The sequence below is a fragment of the Pteropus vampyrus genome, unplaced genomic scaffold, assembly GCF_000151845.1.
Source record: "Pteropus vampyrus isolate Shadow unplaced genomic scaffold, Pvam_2.0 Scaffold149, whole genome shotgun sequence".
Lineage (NCBI taxonomy): Eukaryota > Metazoa > Chordata > Mammalia > Chiroptera > Pteropodidae > Pteropus > Pteropus vampyrus.
The window spans coordinates 2,640,283-2,665,102 of NW_011888930.1; the positions used below are offsets into that span (position 1 = coordinate 2,640,283).

Here is a 24,820-nt window from a genome sequence, read left to right on the forward strand (position 1 = left end):
ATCTCTTTCCCAACCACCGGCTGCCAGAAGCTCAACAAAGTGGATGATGAACAAAAACTTCGGACCATTTATGAGAAGCGTATGGCCACAGAAGCCGCTGCTGATGCTCTGGGTGAAGAATGGAAGAGTTATGTGGTTTGAATCAGTGGTGGGAACAACAAACTAGGTTTCCCCATGAAGCAGAGTATCTTGACCCCCAGCCAGGTCCACCTGCTACTGAGTAAGGGGCATTCCTGTTACAGATCACAGAGGCCTCGGGAAAGAGAGCACAGGTCTGTCTGGGGTTGAATCATGGATGCCAATCTGAGTGTTCTCAACTTGGTCATTGTGAAAAAAGGAGAGAAAGGCATTCCTGGTCTCACTGATACTACTGTGCCTCGTCACCTGGGGACCAAAAGAGCCAGTAGAATCTGCAAACGTATCGATCTCTATAAAGAAGATGACATCCGTCAACATTGTGAAAAAGCCCCTAAACAAAAAAGGTAAGAAATCTAGGACCAAAGCACCTGAGGTTCAGCGTCTTGTCACTCCATGCGTCTTGCAACATAAACGTTAGAAGATTGCTTTGAAGAAACAGCAGACTAAGAAAAATAAGGAAGAGGCCACAGAATATGCTAAACTTTTGGCCAAGAGAATGAAGGAGGTCAAAGAGCAAAGCCAGGAACAGATGGCCAAGAGACGTAGACTGTCCTCTCTGAGAGCTTCTACCTCTGAGTCCAGGCAAAAATGAGATTTTGTAAGAGTAACAAATAAATAAGATAAGACATCAAAAAAAATTGGGGAGAGGGCAGATAGGGTGCTGAAAGCTGAATGAGAGGAGGTGGCGACTGGGGAAGAAAGCCCAACTCATTTTAATTTTCAGGGTTGTCTAAGAATGGAACCCACCTTAAGCACAAAGACCCTACGCATGATATTTGGAGTATTTTATGACTTTTGTGAAAGAGAAATCCCTTAAATAGGAACATCCAGGAGACTAAGGCAAGGGCAAGGGCTGCTGCTAGAGCTGCATCAGACGTAGCCCCACTCTGCAGAGCCCTTTGCAACATGTCTGAGAGTAGTTTGCTGACTGCCTTCTGCTTTTCGATTTAACTACAGATTTGAAAAGGCAATATCAAGGTAACCCAAACCCCAAACTTAGCTTCATAAGTAAAAAGAGAATTTGAAAGATTTACGCAAATAGCAGAAGGCTCTCTTTACCACAGTCATCACAAACTAAAGCTGAAGCTATACTCACTTTCAGTTCAAAAGTTAAACCAAGAGCTCTTTATCACTATAAATCACACTCCGTAGTAAAAAACATGAAGAAAAAAAGAATTACAAAAGTAAGAGAATCAGCATAAATTAAAGGCTTTTTGTTTTGTTTTTATGTATCAGATGCCAACTTTCATCTTAACCACAAAGATTTCACAGTCAACAAATTGTTATCTACATTTTTTTAAAAAGTATTCTTAAAATCATTGAAAGCATTGCTTTATTTACTTGAACCTTGACTGACTTAATGAAAATGAGTTAGGCAATACTTACCTGAGTCCATATCTTAGATATCTTTATAACCCTACACATGAGGAATTCTCTTAAACAAAAATGATGTGAGCCACACCCAACCTAAGTGCTCTCTCTTCCTTCCCCCCAAACTTCTTTAGTCATTAAGAATATTCCTCAAGCTGAAGGACACGAGCACACACAACTTTTGCAGTTTGAAGCTTTGTGCCCCAAACCTCAAATAGACTTTTCAGTTTAATTAACCACTGCCCAGTGTCTACTATCCTTGTAGCCTCTATGTTATAAATCAGTAGCTTAACAGTTTAACAAAAACTCCATCCGTTATGGGGTAAGGACACCAATCTCTGTATCTAAAGTCTGGTAAACACAGACATTTAAACATGACTAATTTATTTTGTCAGGATCTTAATAAGTCAAATGGCTTTGCCTATTGCTGTGAGATTTAATTCAAGTGTGCAGGTGAATAAACAGATCTTAATTCCCAGCTCCGATGACCATGTTTATTTGCTCTCTCTGTAAGCTTCAACTTTTCCTACCCTAAAGCCTGCTGAGATCCAGAGCGTCCTCATTCCAACCAAAACACTCTTCTAAAACTAGACCCACCCAAAATTCTAAAGATGAAATATATCACATAAAACAAGAAAACTCCTCGAAAAGGTGCTAGTGGTATTAACACAAATCCACGCATATCTCCTTGACAGGGAAAGAAATATGTGGCTATAGAAAACAAAAATCATGAGGCAGAAACCAGGTAACAATACCTATGTCACTAACAAGTATATCGAGAGAGAAAAACAGTATAAGTAGTTACTTTTGAGTCTAATTATTTGATTTGTATTCCTCTTAAATTACAATGGACTTTTTTTTTTAATGAATCCTAGTATTTTAAGTTTGATCCTTTGTTAAATCAAATTCAGTTATTCACGTTTTATCCCATAGAGCATTTTGTGTAGGTGTTGAATGCCCATCTGTTTCTAATACACTCCTAACACTTTTTTTAAAGTGCTCCCCTGTTTCTGGAGTTAGCCTTTGCCAAGCAAGAAGAAATCTAAATTCCTTTTAGGTGAAAGCATCCATTCCTGACAAAGGTACAAACTTCTAATTTTGAAAACAATGGGACTGAACAATCGGCTGTTGGTACCTCAGCCTCATTCTATATTTACTTGTTAAATAATGTTACAAGTTTAATAGATTTTTAAATGAATAATTACTATTAACTTCATTGATCAAGCTTATCATAAAATTGCTAATATTTGTCTCTACTCAACCTCAAATTCAACATAATTTTTTTTTTTCTATTCTGGAATATAAAGCTCTTTTTAATTAGAGTTGACATACAATGTTGTATCAGGTATACTCATGTGATTTGACATTTATATACCTTACAAAGTGATCACCACAAGAAGTCTAGTAACCATCTGTCACTGTGCAAAGTCATTGCGATCTTGACTATATTCCCTATGCTGTACGTTACATTCCTGTGACTTACTTATGTTATAAGTTTGTACCTCATAATTTTCTCCATCTTTTTGCACATTCCACCCACCGCTCAACCCTCTGGCAACTATCAGATTGTTCTCTGTATCTGTGTCTGTTCATTTTGTTTGTTTGTTCATTTGTTCAGTCAAGACACATATTTAAAAACAAAAACCCTATCTCCAGCACCAAAACCGGATCCTATGCAAATCAAGTTGGGCATAGATCCTCCCACTAGAGCTTGGCACCACTGGGATAAAAAACAATCCTGTAATCATGTGTACTACCAAGATCAAACTCAACTAAGCAATCAAGATCATGGATTAGGAGCCACACAAGATTTGACTTAAATGAGAAATAGCTATCTTAGGATACTTTGCTTAGTTTTACATTAAATTTTAAGTATTTATAGAAAATAATACCATAAAACATGTAATCTGATCTTTGATACAAAGACAACAAATTTTAATGTTCTAGATGTTCACCATTATAATCATCATGCCCTTGACAAAAATAAATGTTAAAATTAACAATGTTAAGAAAGCTTAGACAGTGATACATTTCCATATGTCCATTAAAGTTTTAGAGGGCTAAATTAACATTAATTTAATCTAGAAAAAAATTTTGAGCATAATAATAAAGGGAAAACTTGCACTAAAAAATTCAAAATTTTAGAACCTCTATAATTAAACCATATTTCCTTAATCTTTTTTTATCTTTTATCATGAGTTCTTCAAGAGATAATATTTTTAGATAAAAGGCTTACAAAACTACTCAAAATACTGGCTTTGAGAAATCCATATTAATTGGCTGCCTGAAAATATTATTTGATAATTAATATCATTTCACCTGCCTAAAATACATTAATTAGGAATGAAAGATTGGATATATCCTTATCTAGAAGTACTCCTTGGGAAAATAATATTTCTAAAAATTAATAAGCCCCCAAAATATGGAAATCATCTCTAGAGATGAATATTCTTAATGACATCAGGATTAGAAAGATCTTTAATCGGGTGATTTTGCTTCTCCTACAAAAGTATGTATTGCACTGTACGAAAATTCAAATAAAGCTACTAGGAGATTTTAAAATCTCCTAGGAAGAAAGTTAATAGAGCCACAGATTTATTTTTTTTACACATGAAGTACTTATAACTTAAAAAACAAAACAGAGAAAATTATTGTAATTCTAGGCTTCTAATTACTCTCCAGTGCCAGCATCATTTGAGCCCTAATCCTCATAGATTGGCACCTCAGAAGTATGTTTACAATCACAATTAATTATGGCCATAGTGTTGTTCATTTGATAGGATATATTTTTACACAGCACGGGGAAGCAGAACGCCTCTATGAGGCATGGCATGTGGGCTTCAAGTGTCACTTACTAAGACGTCACAAGGAAGCCCAAAATACTCAATAACTGTAGGTCGCAGAAAGATGATAAACCAAGATACGTTGCAAAATAAATGTGAATGGAGGAGTCTTAAATGGGTCTGTTTGAGGGCACAATAGACCTGCCTAGAACATGATAAACACCTTCTCCTTCTTATTTAACATGTCGTGACATCATTAACATTCAAGACACTCTGCAAAACTGGAGGAGATTGAAGGTATGTACCAAAGCAAACAACCAGTCGTCAGAGAAAAAAATAACTTTAGTTCAACACATTTTACCTTGAGACAAAACAGTATCCCTTCAAAATATTTTGTCCAAAACGCAAGCAACTGAAGCAGATGTGGGTTGCACATCTGGTGATAGGAGCTACAGATGTCCCCTTAGAGCTTCTGAATGAATGCACATCAGTCAAAATGCCTTTTTATCAGCATCCATCAGGTCCTGACCCTCAGGACTCAACACCACAGAGAGAAGCTCAAGGAATGCTAAAATTAGCACTTTGACATGCTAGTTTTATGCACTGATCAAGGGTCAGTCATACCCCAGCCTATGCTAGAGAGAGAAGCTCAAGTAGAAACATAAGAATTGAAATAAATTAAGTGGGATTTAGAAATTCTCCAGGAACATACTTTCAAAAGAGCCATTAATACCCAAAGTCAAGTAAAAAGACACACATACACACACACACACAAAAAAAAGCTATGTATAGACCCTGATGAAAAATTAAAATCAAGAGCCCTCGGTTTAGCATATATAATTCCCTAAATGATGACATGATGAAGTGGTTCCCCTAATTAACACTCACTTTGGAAGCCAAGCCCTATAAGAATTATTCCTTTCCCCTCTCCTATAAACTCTTTGACACAAAAATCTTAATGTGTATCTCTACACTAGATGTTAATTATGACAGGTAATGGGGGTATACATTTAAGGATCAGAACACACTCATCATAAAATTAAGCTATAAAAGTGGGCAAAATATGCCACCAGAATCAAAAGCTCTTCAGCTTGTACAATGTCTACCACCAATAACGCCGATTCGTTGATGAAATCAGAAAAAAAATATGAGATTGGTTTAAGACTGCTAATTTTCCCAAAGATATATGATGTTTTGAAACAAGGGATGAATCATATCTTATGTTGTATAAAATAAGCCACCTGTTTGAATCCGTGAGAGAGAAAAAATTTACTCCCTAAAACTATTCTAATGCCAAGAAAACAGTAAGCTTATAGTTAGATGCATGTGCCCCTATAAGCCGTAGCAAGAAACTGCTGTGTCGTAGAGATTACTCACGCCCAGTGTTGGCTTGGGTTTTCACAGCATAGTTAAAAAAAAACCCATGGAAATGCTGACAGACTGTTGGTGCTAATGGTGACTGCAACAGGAGCAGATCTAAATATGTACATTCAGGAAGATTGTGAAACCACCACTTTCACATGGTTCCATGCACACACAAGAAGATAATCCAATTATTTGAATCCAAAACAACAAAAAAGGCTCTCAAACAGAGCTAAATTTTTATTCCATAAAGTGCTTTTAAATACCTCATATACTAACACTATTTCAAAATAGTTTTGCATACTTCCTAAATACTGTAATGTAAGTGCCATACTGTCTGACCTATCTAACTGCCTATAGAAAAACAATCTCCCCCTCCTGCCTAGCCAAAGATTAAATTATGTTTTTTGGTTTTTTTTTTTTTTTAAGTAGAGAAGGGGTAGGATGGAGTCTATTCAACATGCATTCCCATTGTGTACAAGTTATTTGACTATCCCTCATATACCACCTGCTTCCTAGAATAGAAATTAGTTTGCCAACTCCTGTTTATTCCACTATTTTAATTTTAAAACAATAAATGGAAAGCAAACTGGATGGCTTATGTGGTGTCATAAACACAGCCCTCAAGAAATATCTGTGTCATAACTAGCCAGATTAAAGACTCCATGTGTTTTAATGTGGAAACTTCCATGGGTCAGACCACTGTGTTTTAAAATTGAGAATGAACGCTGTTAGCTACACTGTCCTAGAGAAAGGTTTCTTCAAAGATAATAAAAAACTTTTAAGTTGCTTTAATGAAAAACACACTGACAAAGCCTCAGGGCTGACAATATTATCATGCAACAATTAGTTATTCAGGAATACACTATGATGCAAAAAAAAAAGTGAAAGCTCCAGTATATGCATCGCGGGTCACTGTTGGTAAAATACCACATACATTAACAAAAATCAGAATGATCCGCTACTAAATCTCCAGGGCTACACAGGATTTATTTCTCAACAACTTTTTAAATCAATTCCCTGCATTTAACATTTATAAACAGTTTGTCTTAACGTGCTTTGCTTATTTGCTAACTTCACAGCAATTCGTACCGTAGACCCAGTTTGAAATCTAGCTGCTTTACCATTCTTATTCTCAGAATGTTCTGTCTACTCAGAACAAGGAGAAATGAAACAGAGAAAAGTCAAGGTAGGGGAAAGAAGAAAAGAAAATGAACTTTGTGAACATGCTACGTGCCAAATGGCAGGCTACACGCTTTCATACTTTTTGAAAGTAATGCTTATTACTCATAATTTCTGTTTATCAAAGTGAATAAACAAAGAGTTTAAGAAATCTTTCCGAGGTCATACAGTTTGTTAGTGACAAATCTGAATCCAGCTCCAACCTCTGATTTCAAAAGCCATGCTTTCCATTTCTCTATTAAGAGTTATAGAGACAAAAATGCACTATACCATGATTAAAACTGTGATAACTTTCTTTCAAATTACGCTGGACCCTTGCAATTTTCTCACTGCCCCTTTGTTCTGTTTGTAGCTTCAGCAAAATAATTGAAGTTACTTTTGATCATTAGTCACTAAGAGTAATATACTAATTCTTTCCTAACATAACTAGGGAGGTATTAAGTCTCATAAACCAACAAAATTAAGATGTCATCCACAAAAACAATTCAGAATAAAACAGCTGATACACAAAAAAGGATAATGGGGGAAACTGAGTTACAGGTTTCTTCTGGCAGAAGTTAAAGTCTTCAGATTATAAATGGAAAGTCTTTTAACTGTTTGGACATACAGCAAAAGGCCAGCGCTTTTTAAACAGGGATCTCCACTTGACAAGTTCAAAGAAAACAATCACCCCCAAACCATGCAATTTCCTGCAAATGGGCCACTCTCCTCACTGTCTTTGAAGACAGACCCCATCCTTGCCAAGAGGCTTTTGAAGTAACACAGCAAGCATACCTATATAATTAGAAAGGCTGAGTAAGCTATTCAAATGATCAAAACTAGACTTTCAAGATGCATAAAGTGGGGAGGTATGGACTGACAGACTGACACAAAGAAGAGAAACCTTTGCTCTGACTGATTTGGAGAGCAATTCGCCACTGCTCACTGACCATCATTCTCCACTCCCTCCAAGCCTTAGAAGCCAAAAGCAAACTACATACATACACATTAATGGAACACTAAATAGTGTTTGGTCCTTTTAAAAAAGTGGCAAAACTGTATGTATTATGTATATACAGACATAGATGTGTATACAAATGCATGCCTATACTATTTTTCTCAATCATTCGAGTGTAAGCTACAGACATTATGCTCTTTCATTTTTGTCAGTGTTCACTGTTTTTTCCCCAAAAACAAGGGCATTGTCTTATATCAGCCATGTTGATACAATACTATTTTCTAATCCACAGTCCGTATTCAATTATTCCAACATCCTTTATATCTGGTTTTTTTCCCCCTAGACTAGAATCCCATCCAAGATTATGCATTGTGTTAAGTTGTCCTGTCTCTTTAATCTCCTTTAATCTGGAAGAGTTCCTTTTTCATGAGCTTGACATTTTGGAAAAGAACAAGTCAGTTATTTACAGAACATCCATTTGGGTTTGTCTAATGTTCCCTCATGTCTGGTCATGCATTTTGGGGTCAATGTGTGGTGTTTTGTCCTTTTCTTGGGCACATCAAGTGGCACATGAATTTGATTACATTATTGGTGATGTTAACTTTGATCTCTTGGTTAGGATGGTGTCTGCCAGGTTTCTACATTGTAAAGTCACCATTTTTCTCTATAATAAGAAATTTTTGATGAGGTACAGTAAGACTGTATAAGTATCTTGTTCTTCATCAAACTTCCACGCACTCATTTTGGCATCTATTGATGATTCTTATCTAAATCAACTATTATTCTGATGGTTATCAAAGGCGATTTTCTAATTCCATTCCTTCTCCATGTATTAGAAGGCATCGTAGTGTTAGGAAGAGCTTTCTCTTCTCCCTCATTTGTCTGCTTGTTTGTTTGTATTAGTAGGGAATCATGGATTTTATTCAGTGGACTATAATCTGTTACTGTATTTAACATGTAACTTATCTTAGATTTGTTCAGTGAGAACCCTTTAAGGTGCTGTGGTTTTGAAATTGTATTTTATGTGCATGTTACTAAGTGTTTGGAGTAGAGATGAAAAAGATCTAAATTATTCTGGAAGATTGAAGAAAAGGTGGTAATATGAGTTGGGTCTTGAAGAGAAAGCAAGAATTTGCCATTTAGAGACTATCCCAAGGAGAGGGAGTAGTACGTGCACTGATGTATGCACAGTGTTGGGAAATACAATGACCAAAAGTTGAGTATGTCTGGTAACTCTTGGCCTAGCTTATTGACAGTTTATCTTCCAGACTCAATACTTAACTTGGATATAGGAAGAATATGTTGAGAACACAAAAATTATGATGTTACCAAGAGGTTTTTAAAAGTAGAATACAGAAACTGTGACCCTAGAAGTATAACCTAAGACTTTAAAAATGTATGTTTTTTAAAATTTTAGAAGGAAACAGGTTTGGGTTCACAGCCAATGTTTCTAAATTAGAATAGAAGAATGTTATATAATAATTAGCCTGATTTTTTTTAAAAATGATAATTTTCTCTGCTTTCTCTGTTTATGTACCAATATCTATATATCCACATAGATCTGTAGATAGAAAGATGGAAATACACATACATACATTTTTGGTAAACTATCTGAAAGTAAACTGCAGACAGTATAATACTTCACGTTAAATTCTGAGGCAGGCACCTTCTTAGAACATGGACATTGTCCTACATGTCAGATCTCAGAAACTTAACATCAGAGAATACTAATATTCTCCCTACATTCATAGTTCCTAAGCTATCCCAAAATGTTCTATTCCATCTATGCACAAACCAGTCAAGGACTGTGCATTACATTTGGTTTGTTTCTTTAGTCCTTTTAATTGAGAATACCTCCCCCTATTTTTTTTTTTTGTCAACATAGACATTGAGATTATTTTAGAGTCCAGGACAGCTGTCTTGTAGAATATTCTACAATCTGTATTTGAATGACTATAGCTACATAATTAACCTCTTTATTTTGCCATCATTAATGATAATTTAATTCACATCAAATCAGCATCATCCTAACACCATGAGGTGAAAGTGCTAACCGCTATACTATGGAATCACATCCTAAACATTTTTAAAAGTACCCAAATTTGTGTGTATATAATACAAAAACCACTCGCAAATGGTTTGCCCATTTTAAAGTCTGGTGACCAAAAGATGCAAATTAAAATGAGTCAACCTCACCATATATTAAGGTTTAGGAGATTGATAATTAAAAACTATTGGTAAGCATTTAGGAAGTGGGCATCTCATATATTGCTAATGGAAATATAAATTAGTAAAAATACTAGAGTATAATTTAGCAATATTGCCCTTTTCTGTTGACTAAGTAATGTCACTTTTAGGAATGCAGCAGAAAGAATTGGACAAAGACATAAAAATGTACAATTTACATCACAGCACTCATTTAATAATGAGAAGATAGTAAACAGCCAAAAATGTCTATCAATAGAATATTGAATAATTTATGTTAGATCTAAAATATTGACTTTAAAGGTCATTTATTATACAAAGCAATGTTAGTATAGAAGTATACTATGTAAAGAAGTTACATAGTAAAGAAGTTAGTATAGTATGTAAAGAAGGCTCTTTACATAAGAAACAATGTTGGAAGAAAGGCAGATTATAAAAACAATATAGTGCTCTGTTTAAAAACAAATACATATCATGTGTAATAGTATAATAGAGTTTAACTAATTTTCTCTTTTAAATTCATTTTTACCCCAGACAAGAAAAAGCTAAAGGAGTTTATCACCACCAAACCAGTACTACAAAAATGTTAAAGGGACTTATTTAGGAAGAAGAAAAAAAAGAATAAAATGACAGTAACTATATATCTATCAACAAGTACCTTAAATGTCAATGAATTAAATGCTTCAATCAAAATATATAGGGTGGCTGAATGAATAAGAAAACAAGACCCTTACATATGCTGCCTACAAGAAACCCACTTCAGATCGAAAGACACACAGACTGAAAGTAAAGGGATGGAAAAAGATATTTCATGAAAATGAAAACCAAAAAAAATCTGGGGTGGCAATATTTATACCAGACAAAATAGACTTTAAAACAAAGGCTGTAACAAGAGACAACACCCAGCAATTCCACTTCTGGGTATTTATCTAAAGAAATTTAAAACACCATGTGGCCATCTTAACAACATGGATGGTATTATGCTAAGTGAAATAAGTCAGAGAAAGACAAATGCTGTATGACTTCACTTACGTGTAGAATATTAAAAAAAAAAAGAACAACAGAAATAGACTCAGAGAACATTTTGATGGTTGCCAGATGGGAGGAGTGTTGGGGAATGGGTAAAAAAGGGGAAGGGAAGAGAGTAAGAAGTACAAATTGGTGGTTACAAAATAGTCATGGTGTTGTAAAGTACAGCATAGAGAATATAGCCAATAATATTGTAATAATTATGTATGGCATCAGATGGGTACTAGATTTATTGGGGTGATTACTCTAATCACTACATGGTACACTTAAAACTAATATTGTATGTCAACTGTAATTTAAAAAATAAAGTTTTTTTAAATAAATGCATTTTTAGCCCATAGCTTTGAATTCACCAGTTCAGGGGAAAGTTTCTCAAAGAAGTGTAAATGTTCAAATTTGTGGTTTCCAAATGGGATTTTAAAACTCTTGAAAGAAACAAAAACTCTCCCTTTAACCTTATTGTGTTCTGAATATCAGAAATCAGACACACAAAAGACAGAGCAAACTGTTCTAAATAAGCATGGAGGACTATGTAATCTGTCAATCATCTGCTTGGACAAGACAAAGACCCCATGAATTGGGAAGAAGAGAACACTCAGTTTAGGTTGAATGCATCTCTCCAAAGGGATCTGTGCTCTAATCTTAGGGGAATGGTGGAAGAAAAGAATATTCCTTTCCTGTCAAATTCAGGAGTCAGACCAAAAGATATTTGTAAAACCTGAGAGAGTGGGAATAACAGTGTGTACCCCTCCAACTCAGTGGCAGGCGCAGACACCTGGGGGTAAGGCATGTCAGAGAAAGGGGGGCCTAAGAAGTCCTCTCAATCCCAGCGCAGTCTACGAGACCATCCAAAATCTTCTCGCATCCCGAGAAGAGCTCAGAAGAGGCTGAGCCCACAGAACAACGATGGCCTGCAGTCGGGATGGAAGGAAGACGCAGAGCACGGCCAGATGAACGGAGCCCCCTGGGTTCATGCCACCGCGAGGGATGTGACGAGCAGGGCTAGACCCGGGCGAGCGAAGATCAGCAATAACAGCGCGTAGCAGTGGAAAGTGGCGTCAGTTTGACAAAGGCCCTCTGCTGCTTTCCTTCCCCTGAAAGGCTTGATGCGAATCTCGCTGAGAAGCGTGGAGGAGGAGGAGGGAAGGGCAGGGCTCGTCTGGGGGTGAAAATGGAAAAACACTTAATTGACGGAGTACATGAATTTACCAGGATTAATTTTCCACTACCAAGAGGAATAAGGCCTCGAGATAGACACTAAATTCAAGTTTAGAAAATAAAGTGACTTTGTTGCTGTGCTGGATTTATGTCTTAGGAAATTTCCACCTTCTACACACACACAAGTAAAATATCTTTAAAGAAACAGACGCAAAAATGTTAACAGTGGCTAATGCAAGGAGGAAGAATGAGTTGGTATCTATACTATTCGGCACTTCATAAATGTCTTCAATAAACCCACGTTACTTTTTAAATAGAAAACAAAGCTATTTTAGAAATAAAAGGTAAATAACAATTATTCTGCCTTAAAATGTTTTAAAGAAATTAAATAATAATTTGATTTCCTTTTTTTTTTTTTTTTAAGACAGATGAAGGCTATTTTATTGAATGACTGATCTATATAATCGCCAAGGCCACTATGCACAGGTAGGAGGGGTGGTGCTCTATTTCTTGGTCTCTTCTCCCTTGGACAGAGTACTGACGACTTCCTCTCGCTTGGCCCAGAGCCGCTCTTCAGGGCACTTGCGTGCTTCCTGGGTCTGAGACCTGCAGGGCGCAGCTTAGTCAGCCACAAGTTTCTTGCGAGCCCTGTCTGCCTTCAGCTTGTGGATGCGTTCTATGAGAATGCACTTGTTTTTGAACACGTTACCCTTAACTTTCAGGCACAGACTGTGATACTTGTGGCTGTCAATCTTAGACTCATGTTATCTTCTGCGCAGTCGGTAAAGAATTCTCATCCTCCTCATCTCAGGCATTCGAGCACTGACAGTGCCCTTTTGCTTACCTATGCCCATATGCCTGCCCTTTCCGCAGGCCAAGGTGTTTTCCCGGCATCGTACTCAGGAATGGACAGTCACAGGCTTCCCGATGATCACCCCATCTGTGATCGGCTTCCAAATCTGCTGACCAGAGTTGGCATTGGCGATTTCATCGGTTTCGCTGGAGTCCAACCAGACCTTCTTTTTGCCGCAGCGCAGACACCGGAGGCAAGCCTCTTCTGCAGCCTGAGCATACTCATGGCTGCGACCCCAGCGGCGAAAGGAAAGCTAATGCGGTTTTAAAAATAATTTCGGTACCAAACTACAATGGACCATTTGTCTCCATCTTTTAGTTTTTACTTTATCAGAGTTTCACATATGAAATTGAGGGGGGAAAAATCCCTGACATCAGTGGTTTACCTGTAAGAACAAAGTAGATGTGCCGTTTGAACCATATGCAGTAAATGCACATGCTCATCCCTGTAGAGGAAATAATTGGGCAGGGAAAAGTTGCTGTCTCTTTAAAAAGCACATAAAATCCTAATTATCTTAAAATATACACAGGAACCCGAAGGCCTTAATAACCTTAATTACAATTTCCTCCAAGTAGAACATTCATAAGCCTTAAATCCCTTTACTGTTTTATTGCCAGCAATTAGGCAAAATACACAGAACTGAAAGAGTGTGTGCATGTGCATATGTATGTTTAAATTTAACAGAATCGAGAAACATTTCTGTTATTTCGTCCCTGTTTTTCAATACAAAATGGAAATGGAAGAGAGATGGGAAGAATTCAGAATAGGTGGAAAGAAGGAACTTCTAGATGAGTTCAACATCCAAATAAATATATTTGGATCATGTTCATATAAATGATTTAATTAGTTCTTAAACTTTCCAAAAACATATTTAATGGGAAAGCTGAAACCAAGATTGGTTTTTAAAACTACAGTGCTGTATTAGCAAAGTGTGCAAATGTGAACTGTGCACAATGTGGTTCTCAGCCCTGCAGCCTCACGTGGAGACAGAATCTCAGGCCTCACCCCACACATACGGAATCCAGATCCACGTGAAAACAAGATCTTTAGTTGATTCCTACACATGGCTTAAAGGCATTTAGATCAGTTTTAAATGTAGCAACCCCTTAAGAAAAAGTAACAAGGAAAAGAAATCTCTGTACCTGACAACAGTGAAATTACCTGTATGCCTTCCTATAGATTAAAATCAAATGAAAAGGGGATTTTTGTATGTCTTTTTACCAGAAAAAACAAAATTCATAATTAAAGTAGAATCTACTTTATTCTCTCAATCTTAAACTGCAAATTAAAAGTGTGTTCATGTACAAGAGAAATGCCAAGGGTAAAAGATTAATTTCCTAGGGTTATTAGTTGATTCTGTTCAACCTACGATATGGGACACTACTACCATCTACTACACTACAACCAAAGCACCATCATAGTCAAGTTCAGGTTACATGGTAATGAAATCACCCCAAAATTTGAAAAATGGACTTTAAGAGTTCACTACATAAAGGAGAATTAACAAAAAAGGAAACATAAAAGTTAAGGTTTTCAAGTTTTCATTTATTGAAATTTACAATCCTCTTATTGGAATTTACTCTAAATTGACAACCCACACAAATCTGGCACAGATCAGAGTATAATGGGTCTTGCCACATTGGATCAGACTCATGATCCTTCCTGCCCAGGATTCTGATGATGGCACCAAGGGACATGTTGTGGGAAGAATGGCTATTCTTTGATGTCAACCTCAAAGGTTAGGAGTATACCCAAAACATCCTAGTTCCCTATAATAACCTATTATGGATCTGTCATCCACAAATTTAGTTAAATCATTTTTGAGGTTATTTATATTTTCCACCCCTACTTCCTCTTATAGTATTCAATTCCATAAGTTTATAACAAGTTGGGTAAGGTGATATTTTCTAGTCTCACATCTCACCAAATCTTGGAATAATGTAATCTTGTTATTATCAATACTATTCGTATCATCCATGACATTAAAAAAAAATTGCTATATATCCCCACAGCACATGTCTACATTCTTATTGATTTTCTATACGCCTCATGGGCAGGCAACTCCTATCTTGACCATTTTAGTATGCTTCTTGTATAATCTCCAATTTCACCATATGTCTCCTGGGGGGATTGTTAGTCTATTACAAGGAGTGGGTATACTATTAATTTATTCAAAGATAAAACAATATGCTCTTCTTGATTTCAAAATTCATTTCCTGATGATTTAAGACCTCAGTCAAAATTCTTAGGGATCCTGTAATTCCTCATCAATACTGGTAGCTTAAACAAACTAGAAACTTAACTGCCCATGCTTATAATTCACTTTCTTTGTGTCTTTTTGTCGTGTTTTTTGTTTTGTTCTGTTTTTCCTTGACACTTATATTTGTCCGCCATTGTAAACATAAATTCGTATGTCTGTTTCTGCACTCAGGTAAGCTCAAGAGCTTGCCCTAAGATTTCTCCTTATTAGCTTGGCCTTCTACTACCTGGTTGAGGTTACTATTGGCAACCAAAAATAGAAACTGTACACTCTTCCAAAATAGTAAATTAACTCAAGACTACATTGATAATCAACCTTTAATATGCCTACTTTGCTATATATTTCCTTTGTAGAAAAACGCCCCACATTACACCTGTGATTCCTAGGCCTAAATTTACTTGTTAACCATAGTAGAAGCAACAAAAGCACACTCTCCAAGTATATGGTGACAAAGTGTTTTTAGACATAAAGTTATATCATTTTCTTCTGATATACATACATGTTTAGATTAAATTTTTCAATATGGCTAATAACAGCATGATTAGCTTTAAAATATATATATTATTCTCTCCAGTAAGTTATTTAGATGGCTGTGGTACTACTCTTTATTTCACATCCTAATAATATGTCATACAAAAAAGTAAGTGACGCCATTTATGAGAAGTATTACATGTCTTACTTGAGAATTTTTTTACTAACACCTGAAGTCAAAGAACTTCAACCATGACACAGCTTCTCCTCTTAACCAAACTAATCAGCCTCCTCTGAGCCTTATTCTAGGCTAGGCCTTGACAGGGCCTGCATAGCCCAATGGTAGCAAGGATTCTGTTAAGTCAGTTTAGAGAGAATTCCTCATCCTTGATTTCTGATCACCCTCAATATCTAATCACATTCTTCATCCCCACTCTTGATATCCGATCACCTGACCTGCTTTCAGCAAGAATCTTTCAAGTCAGTTTAGCAAGAATTACCCTAACTTTGATATCTCCTTTTTACTAATTTTGTATCCACCAACCCTCTCTCTCACCCTCATCCTTGACTGTAAATCCTCATTTTTCCTTGCTGTATTCAGAATTGGGCCCAGTTATATATCTAGGTCTCTTTTCTCCTTTTGCGATAGTTCCTGAATAAAATATGCTTTTACCACTTTAACTGTTATCCAGCTCTAGTCCTCTTTGACAACCACAAAGAAAAATAAGATACCAACTATCAGCACCTATGATAACTTTGGAAGGTGAAGATGCAGAGAAAGGAAAGATACACTTCTAGAGAAGAGCATGCTCCTAACTTCCACCACCCACATGATGCTGGAGAAGAACTGCAGAGGAAAAGAAGAGTTAGATTTAGTGACTGTTACAGGAGAGCCCATCCTGAAGTTGACACCTGGAAGTGGGGAGATACCTATAGAAAATCTCTGAAAGTATCCAGAACCATCCAAATCTGTGAAGCAGAATGAAGACATTTTCTGAAATGTAGAGTCTCAAATATATATAAATATATATCATGTACCCTTTCAAAGTAAGTTACTGAAGGATATGCTCCACAAAAAACAGGGGAGTAAACATACCAAAAAAAAAAAAAAGTAAGAAATGGAATCCAGGTAATAAGATATTAAACACAAGGTAGAAGCAGAAAGAATCCCCAAGATAATGGTGAAGGAAAATTCCACTATCTGTGAAGCAGTCTATAAAGCAGTCAGTCTAGACTGCAGCATATCAGAAAATCTGAAAGAAGTTTCTTGAAAAGAATAAAATAAACTAGTTAGTGTATTCTAATATACCAAGAAGAGATTTAGGCAAGCTGAAGAAGGTTTGGAGTTGATTTAAGGGTATATCTGTAAAAGAAAAACCATCTCCAGGGAAAACAAGTTATGCAGGAAAGGAAAATATAATAAATATATATACACACTGTGTGGCTCAGCTATGTTTGCATAGTTATAAGAATATAAATGCCAACTACTCATCCTTCCAAAATTATATTATAACTATGCTGGAAGGATGGGGAGACGACATGCTTATGTGTAGCGAGGAAGGAAAGTAGTGAAAGTGAGCTAAATTCTTACCTCCCTTAGTGGAAATTCAATAAATAATGCCTTGCACTTAAAAAATAATTTTTAAAAAGTAGAGCAGGAGCAATAAAAGCATGCTACAAGTAGTTATGATCATAAATCCTCAAAGATTCTAGAAGAGTTAAAAGCAGGGGAGAGGTAGCAGTAGAGGCATTGGGACAAGGACAGTAGTTTTTCATAACAACCCTGGTAGAATTAGTTGACTCTAAATTATTAACTTTAATAAAAACCAAATTTTAAAAAGCAGAATGTGCTTATTTTCTTGTAATGTCAGTATAAGTGATTTATCTATATTTAGAAAAATTTCAATTTTATGGGATTAAATTGGAAGAAATTCCAAACTAAAGATTCAAATACATAGCACTTACCAAGTCAAAGGGAGAGAAATATACAGCTGAATGCTAAAAATTTGTGGGCTGTCAGCAATTAATATTACAATAGTCAAATTACCAGATTTTTTTTTTAATTGCTACCAATTAGAAAAGTATCAAAAAGCCTTTAGAATCTGGTCTCATTCTACGGTATCTTGCTTTATTCAGCAATTGAACAAAACTTATTTGATGTAAAGAAAAACAAAACATTATTTGCTATAGTGTTTTTATTTACTTAATTTGTATAAAATTATTCCCTTAATTCATATTTCTATTTTACCATGCTAAAAGGAGACTTCACTTAAATCTTGGCAGAAAGCAAGAGTTTTAAGACAGACACACACAGCTCACCTCATTCTATGATGAAGCCTTTGAGGGGACTCTTATTTAAATAGGGAAAATGAGGGAATTAATTAATACAAGTTATCACTATGCATTTTTATATAAAATATTTGGTTTATAAAGAAAGTGCCTATATTAATGATACACGGCATCTGTAACAAATCCTTCTCACACTGTACTATATTAACCAATATTTCTCAAACATCCTTTAGGTCAACGCACAAGACCTCAAGCAGCCAACCAGATTAACGAGGACCACATCAAGTAAAACCAGGCCACACAGAAGAACTCTCCTGTAGCAGAGGCAAAACAATATATGTATGATTTCAATAGTTTCTCAAGCTGTTCCAGTGTTGGCTAAAACTTACATCTTTCCAGACTTAGCAAAAATACAGACATTATCCAGGCCTAAGGAGTTTCATATTCAATCAGAATTAAATCTCTTTGTTCCTCTTAGCCAAAATGTCTCAAATTCTTAAATGGGAACAAAAAAGGGGGCAGAGATGTGATAGAAAATCCAGATAAAGCATTAAAAACGAATGTATGTATCACCAAATGTTAAGATTTTTTTCTGTAAAACATGAAGAATATAAAAGTGCTTGTACTCTGAATTTCATGCCTTCACGATCTTTTAGTGAATTTGGCTTTTATATATCATAATTTCATACTTTAAGAAAGATTTCCATATCTTGGTTATTGTGAATAGTGCTGCCATGAACATAGGGGTGCATAGATCTTTACAAATTAGTATTTTGGTTTTTGTTAGATAAATACCCAGAAGTACAATTGCTGAGTCAAAAGGTAGTTCTTTTTAAAATTTTTTGAGAAACCTCCAAACTGTTTTCCATAGTGTCTATATCATTTTGCAATCCCACCAACAGTGTATGAGGATTCTCTTTTCTCCACATCCTCGCCAACACTTGCTGTTTTTTGCTTTATTGATGACAGCCTTTCCAAAAAATGTGAGGTGATATCTCATTGTGGTTTTAATTTTCACTTCTCTGATGATTAGTGATCTTGAGCGTCTTTTCATATGTTTATTGACCATCTGTATTTCCTCTTCGGAGAAATACCTAGTCATATCTTTTGCCCATTTTTTAACTGGATTTGTTTTTTGTTGAGTTGTATGAGTTCTTTATCAATTTTGGATATTAACCCCTTGTCAGTTGTATTTTTTGTTGAGTTGTATGAGTTCTTTATCAATTTTGGATATTAACCCCTTGTCAGCTTCTCCCACTCAGTAGTTTGTCTTTTCATTTTGTTGACGGTTTCCTTTGCTGTACAAAACTTTTAGTTTTATATAATCCCATTTGTTTTCGTTTTTTGTTTCCTTTGCTCAAGGAGATATATCAAAAAAAAAAATTACTAATAGCATGATATATCAAAGAGTTTACTGCCTGTTTTCTTCTAGAAGTTTTATGGTTTCAGGTCTTACATTTAAGTGTTTAATCAATTTTGAGTTTATTCTTATATATGATGGATGAACAAGATATGGAAGGAACCTACATGCCCACCAATAGACAAGTGGATAAAGAAGTTACATTTCATATATACAATGGAATATTACTCAGCCTTAAAAAAGTGAAATTCTACCATTTGCAACAACATGGATAGACCTAGAGGGTGTTGTGCTGAGTAGAATGGGTCAGACAGAGAGAAATATGTGCCATGTAATTTCACTTATATGTGGAATCTAAGGAACAGAAGCAATAAACTATAAAACAGACTCACAGATACAGAAGACAATCTGCTGGTTGCCAGAGGGACGGAGGTTTGGGGTTGAATGAAAAAAGTGAAAGGATGAAGGAATATAAATTAGTAGTTACAAAACAGTCATGGGGACATAAGTACACCATCAGTCCCCAACCTTTGTGGCACCAGGGACCAGTGCTCCTATGAAAATCTAAGGCCTGATGATCTGAGGTGGAGCTGAGGCAGTGATGCTAGCATTGGGGAGCGACTACAAATACATATGAAGCTTCTCTCGCTCGCCCACCGCTCACCTCTTGCTGTGCGGCCCAGTTCCTAACAGGCCACAGACCAGTGCCTGTCCACGATCCAGGAGTTGGGGATGCCTGGAGTACAGCATAGAGAATATAGCCAATAGTATTGTAATGGCCAGATAGATGGGCAACAGAGTAATTAGGGGATCACTTCATAAACTATATAAATGTCTAACCAATGTACTGTATACCTGAAACTATTATGAAATTTAAAAAAACACACACACAGGAAGAAAAATGAGAATTAGAAAAAACATAAAAGCACCTTTTTAAAAAAAGAAAAAAGAGCAAACTTTAGCTAGACCTTGGTTTCCATCCTGCTTGTGTTGTATTTTCCCTCTTATTTTTTCCAGCTTTATTGAGGTATAATTATCAAATAAAAATTGTACATATTTAAAGAAAAAATAGAAAACAGACTTCATGCCAGCCTAAGACTTGCACAGTTCTCTTCAGGGAGGCAATATGCTCGGCTAAAATCCTGATTTCCCGGACCCTCTGGTAGTTAGGAGGCATTCATTGCATGTACTCTAGGCAGGGACAAGGGAATATGCCAGGCGGGTCCCTCTCGGTTTTTTATAAGAAACCAAGAGCTTTCTCAGAAGCCGTATCTACTTATATCTCAGAGATCAGACTTCCACTTATATCTTGGAGATCAGAACTTCACCTCCACCCCACACTCACATGCCCTCACCACAGTGAGTTACCGGCTCCTACCAGTCTCCACTCCCAGTGTGTCCTTATTCAAATTACTTCTCTGAGTTTCTGTAACCATGTTTCTTCCTGCAGAACTTGGGCTATTCCACCAGCCTACACACTTTCATGCTTCCAACTCTCATCTCCATCTAATCCTTTCTTCACTGCACCTCCAGAGGGATTTAAAAATTAAATAAAATTTCTATCATCTCCCTGTTTAAAAATCCACTATCACCTCCTCTACCTAAAGAAACAAGTCCAATCTCATCTCTGAGCTATGTAAACACAAAACACGAGCTCCAAAACATCCCTACACAAAACACCAGACCCAAACTCTTGAGTTTCTGCTTCTGTTCCTCACCATTCATCCCTAGAATACCTTCGCCTCCCATTGCCCTTATTTTTCTAGTTTTAGATTCATACTACAAGGCTCATATCAGGTTCAATTTCACTCATTCATTTATTCATTCAACATTAACGACTATAGGTAGATGAGGATAAGTAAAATAATATACAATTTCCTAACTTAAAAGGGAACATGTGGTCCCCCCCAAGAAGTCTTCTCTAATACTCAAACCACTTTTAAGGGCTTAAGGGCCACTATAGTATGCCTCTGAGATGCTGGACTGTCTTCTATTACTATATCACATTATGATGAAATTACTCAGCTGTCTATGTCTCCCTTGGTAGACAATAAGCTCCTTGTCGGCAGGGTATCACCTTCTAGACGTTTTGAGGTGCCCAGAGTTCACTTCAGTGCTTTGCTTCTAGTACAGATATTTGCTATTATGCAAAAATAAATTGCCAAAATGCAGTGTTGTTCAATTAACAAGTTTTAATGCACATATCATTTCCTCGACTTGTTAGAAAATAAAATAAGCCTCCTGGTCTTGAGGAAGATACAGTCTAATTTAACAAAATATGCATGCATGATATGCCAAATTTAGTGCAACATTAAATAATAAAGAGGGAAACCTCTAAGGTTTAGACTTAATCATTTTGAATAATCTTATGACATTTCATAGATCATACATTTGAAAGGCAAATCAATTGTATCTCTTTACCAAACAAACCACTAACCATTTACTGAGATAGTTTAACTCACTGGGATATGTAAATAAACTTTTGTCCCCCAAACCTACCCCTTTTTCTGCTACCTTGCACCCCAACTTCCACTTGGGTATCAGTTCCTTAGATATACTGAGCAGATTCCATAAATGAAAGCAAGTTGAAATTTATTACAGTAGTTCTTGCATATTTAAGGCATATTCTTTTTTATTTTAAAACATCAATTTAAATTGAATTTCTTCCCCTCCCCACACACAAGCAGGAAAAGTCTAATTCCCCCAAAGCTTGGAGAGCATGGCAGCTGGATACATTAACTCCCCAGTGTACTGCAGAGGAAAAGGGGCCACACCTTCCACTTAAAAAATGAGGTTTTGCCCCTCTCCTTGGTTGGCCATATGGTCTCATGGCCAATGAGTTCTGGAAAGAAAAGTGATGATTTTATCACCTTTATCATCAAAAGGAATCTTGTTGGGAGGGGTAACACTCATACCAACCTCCGTGGGTTCTGGTATTCCCTTTACAAATCCTACCACATCTTTCAGCTAACAACATGTTCACACTGTACCCTAATACAAACTTTTGCTAGCCCCCTCCCCACCATGCTACAAAGGTCCTTCACAACCATAATCCCTAATCTCATCACCCTGTAACCAAACATTCAGACTCTAGAGGCAGCTTCCATCGCATGGGCCCCTCTCATCTTCAGACAGCACAGAGCAGCAGTCAGCTGCCTAAGCAGATTTCCAACAATGGAAGGAAAGGCCCTTCTCCCCTTTCCATCAGCAGAAACAAAATTGAAAAGCGATATTCTTGAAGTCCCCACCTTTGCCTTTGTGGAGGAAAAACACCCCCTCATCTCCCCCAAGTCCCAAACATGTATGAGAGTTTATATATGTGACAGCACAAACACAGAGAAAGTATCAGAATTTGACATAAAATAACAGTAGTAGTTGCATCTAAAGAAGAATAATAGAAGTAGACATGGGAGACATGCTTTTTAGGGTTTTTTTCTACAATGAGAATATATTTGTGTATAACAAGTATAACTCAAATGAGAACAAAAGGAGAGAAAGAGGGAGAGAGGAAATGGAGGTAGATTGATTTCTTATAAGAAAATAACTTAATCGTCAAGTTTTCAAATTAAACTCCCCTAGTATTCATATTCCTATCTATAATTTATTGTTTAGAAACAGTGAAAACAACCCCTTTTCATGGTTACAGCCAACAAATAAAATTATATCACTTTAACTAAATTCAGAATTAAGAAAACCATCAGAGTTCTTAAGCATCCCTGAGGAACACACCACACTGCTCCCAAAGCCCATTCGAAAATGAAGCTTAGAAAGCACCAGCTTCTGGTTAAAGTCAATCGACTCAGAAACAACAGAGTCTTTGTCAAGGAAACTCGAGTTCAAGTGCATGAGAATCAGATAAAACGCAACACATGGCATCTGAACTAAAATGATATGCTTTGATTTTAGATTAAAAGTTAAGAAACCAGTAGAATGTGAACACTTAAGAAAAAGGATGTACGAATAAAATTAAGACTGGCTTCCTCTTAAGTGGTGACAGTTGAACAGAAAAGTGATATTAAAAGGTGTTGCAGAGCAGCCTTATATTGTAAATCCACAATATATATGGTTCTATTTAATAGGATGTTGTGTTTTGTCACAGATAATAGATTTTAGATAACCAGTGTTTAGAAAATGCATTGTTTAGAAATATTGATAATGATAATAATAATAATAAAAACTATTAATTTGGAGAAGCATGTGGCCTTGCTTGTGGTCTTTAAGGTCTGTATCCTGTATGAGGAGGAGGAAGTGGTGGATGGAAGGAGTTATGCGGAGCTGTGTCTCAATTACGGCTATAAAACCAGTTACCCAAATTCTTTTAGAACCTCTCGTTAGAAGCTACTCAGATTACCTAAGATAATAAAAAGCCAGGAAGCATAAGGGCTCTTTTGACCACACATTAAACATGAATTAAATTACTGAAATTTCATGGTGTGTAGTCCCAATGTGGTATGTTTCTGTATTTAAAAGTAGAAGAATTTAACAATTTTATCCAAAGGAAGAAAAACAAGTTAATACATATATAACTCTAAAATTCTCTCCATCAAAGACAACTTAGAGAAAACTTGAATTAAGTTGCTTTGATAAGATAAAAATTATATTAATCTGAAAATACATTTGTACAAGCTTAGTTTTTGCAGCATTGTTTATCCCTACAAAACACTGGGAGCAACCTAAATACCCATACAAGAGAATACAAGGATAATTATGGTAGAAGTACACAGCAGGATACAAGGTAGCCATAAAAAAGGAATGAGAAAGATCTCTAAACTGGTATGGAATTAAAAAAAAAAAAAAAAAGCAAAGTGCAAAAGAATATCTAATGTATGTTACCTTTGATCCTTTGATATCAGGGGGAAAAAAAGAAAATATCCATGTCTGCTCATATGTGCAACAAAATACACAACCAGAAATTAGTGAAATTAGTTGTCTGCAGTAGGCAAGTGAAATGGAGTAAAAAAGATAAGGAAATGTGAACAGGATAGAAGAAATAGGTATGGGAAGTACAGACACCTCTTTTGTTCTGACCTTCAGAATCATGGTAATATTTGACACATTTAAAAGATAAATAAGTGAAAACAAAGATGGAGAGGAGGAAAACCAAAATAGAAAAAGAAGAAAAGAACCAAACAAATCAATCTAACTGAATTTCGAATGACTAACAGAACCAACCTGAAGTGGGAAGGGAACTAACCCAAGTAACTTTTGAACACAATATTTTGAATGATTTATAGGAAGTTCTTCACGATGGTATTGGTATTCATAAAAGTATTCTATGTATATTCTAGAATTGAAAAAAATAGGTAAATATATTGTAGATGAAATTTAGGTTTATCATTATTAGAAAAGAGTTAAAGATGTAGAAAGAGGGAACACCAGAATGAACCTGGTGATATTGGGTCGGAATTGAGCATGAAGACAG

At 36.0% G+C, this 24,820-nt stretch overlaps 1 protein-coding gene and 2 pseudogenes across 1 annotated transcript in view; 1 reads left to right on the top strand and 2 right to left on the bottom strand.

Moving 5' to 3' along the window:
- Positions 1-24,820, bottom strand: part of RSPO2 (R-spondin 2) — a 155,210-nt gene that overhangs the window by 84,118 nt on the left and 46,272 nt on the right. The window lies entirely within an intron of this gene.
- LOC111745223 lies at positions 7-730 on the top strand (annotated as a pseudogene).
- LOC105298293 lies at positions 12,669-13,265 on the bottom strand (annotated as a pseudogene).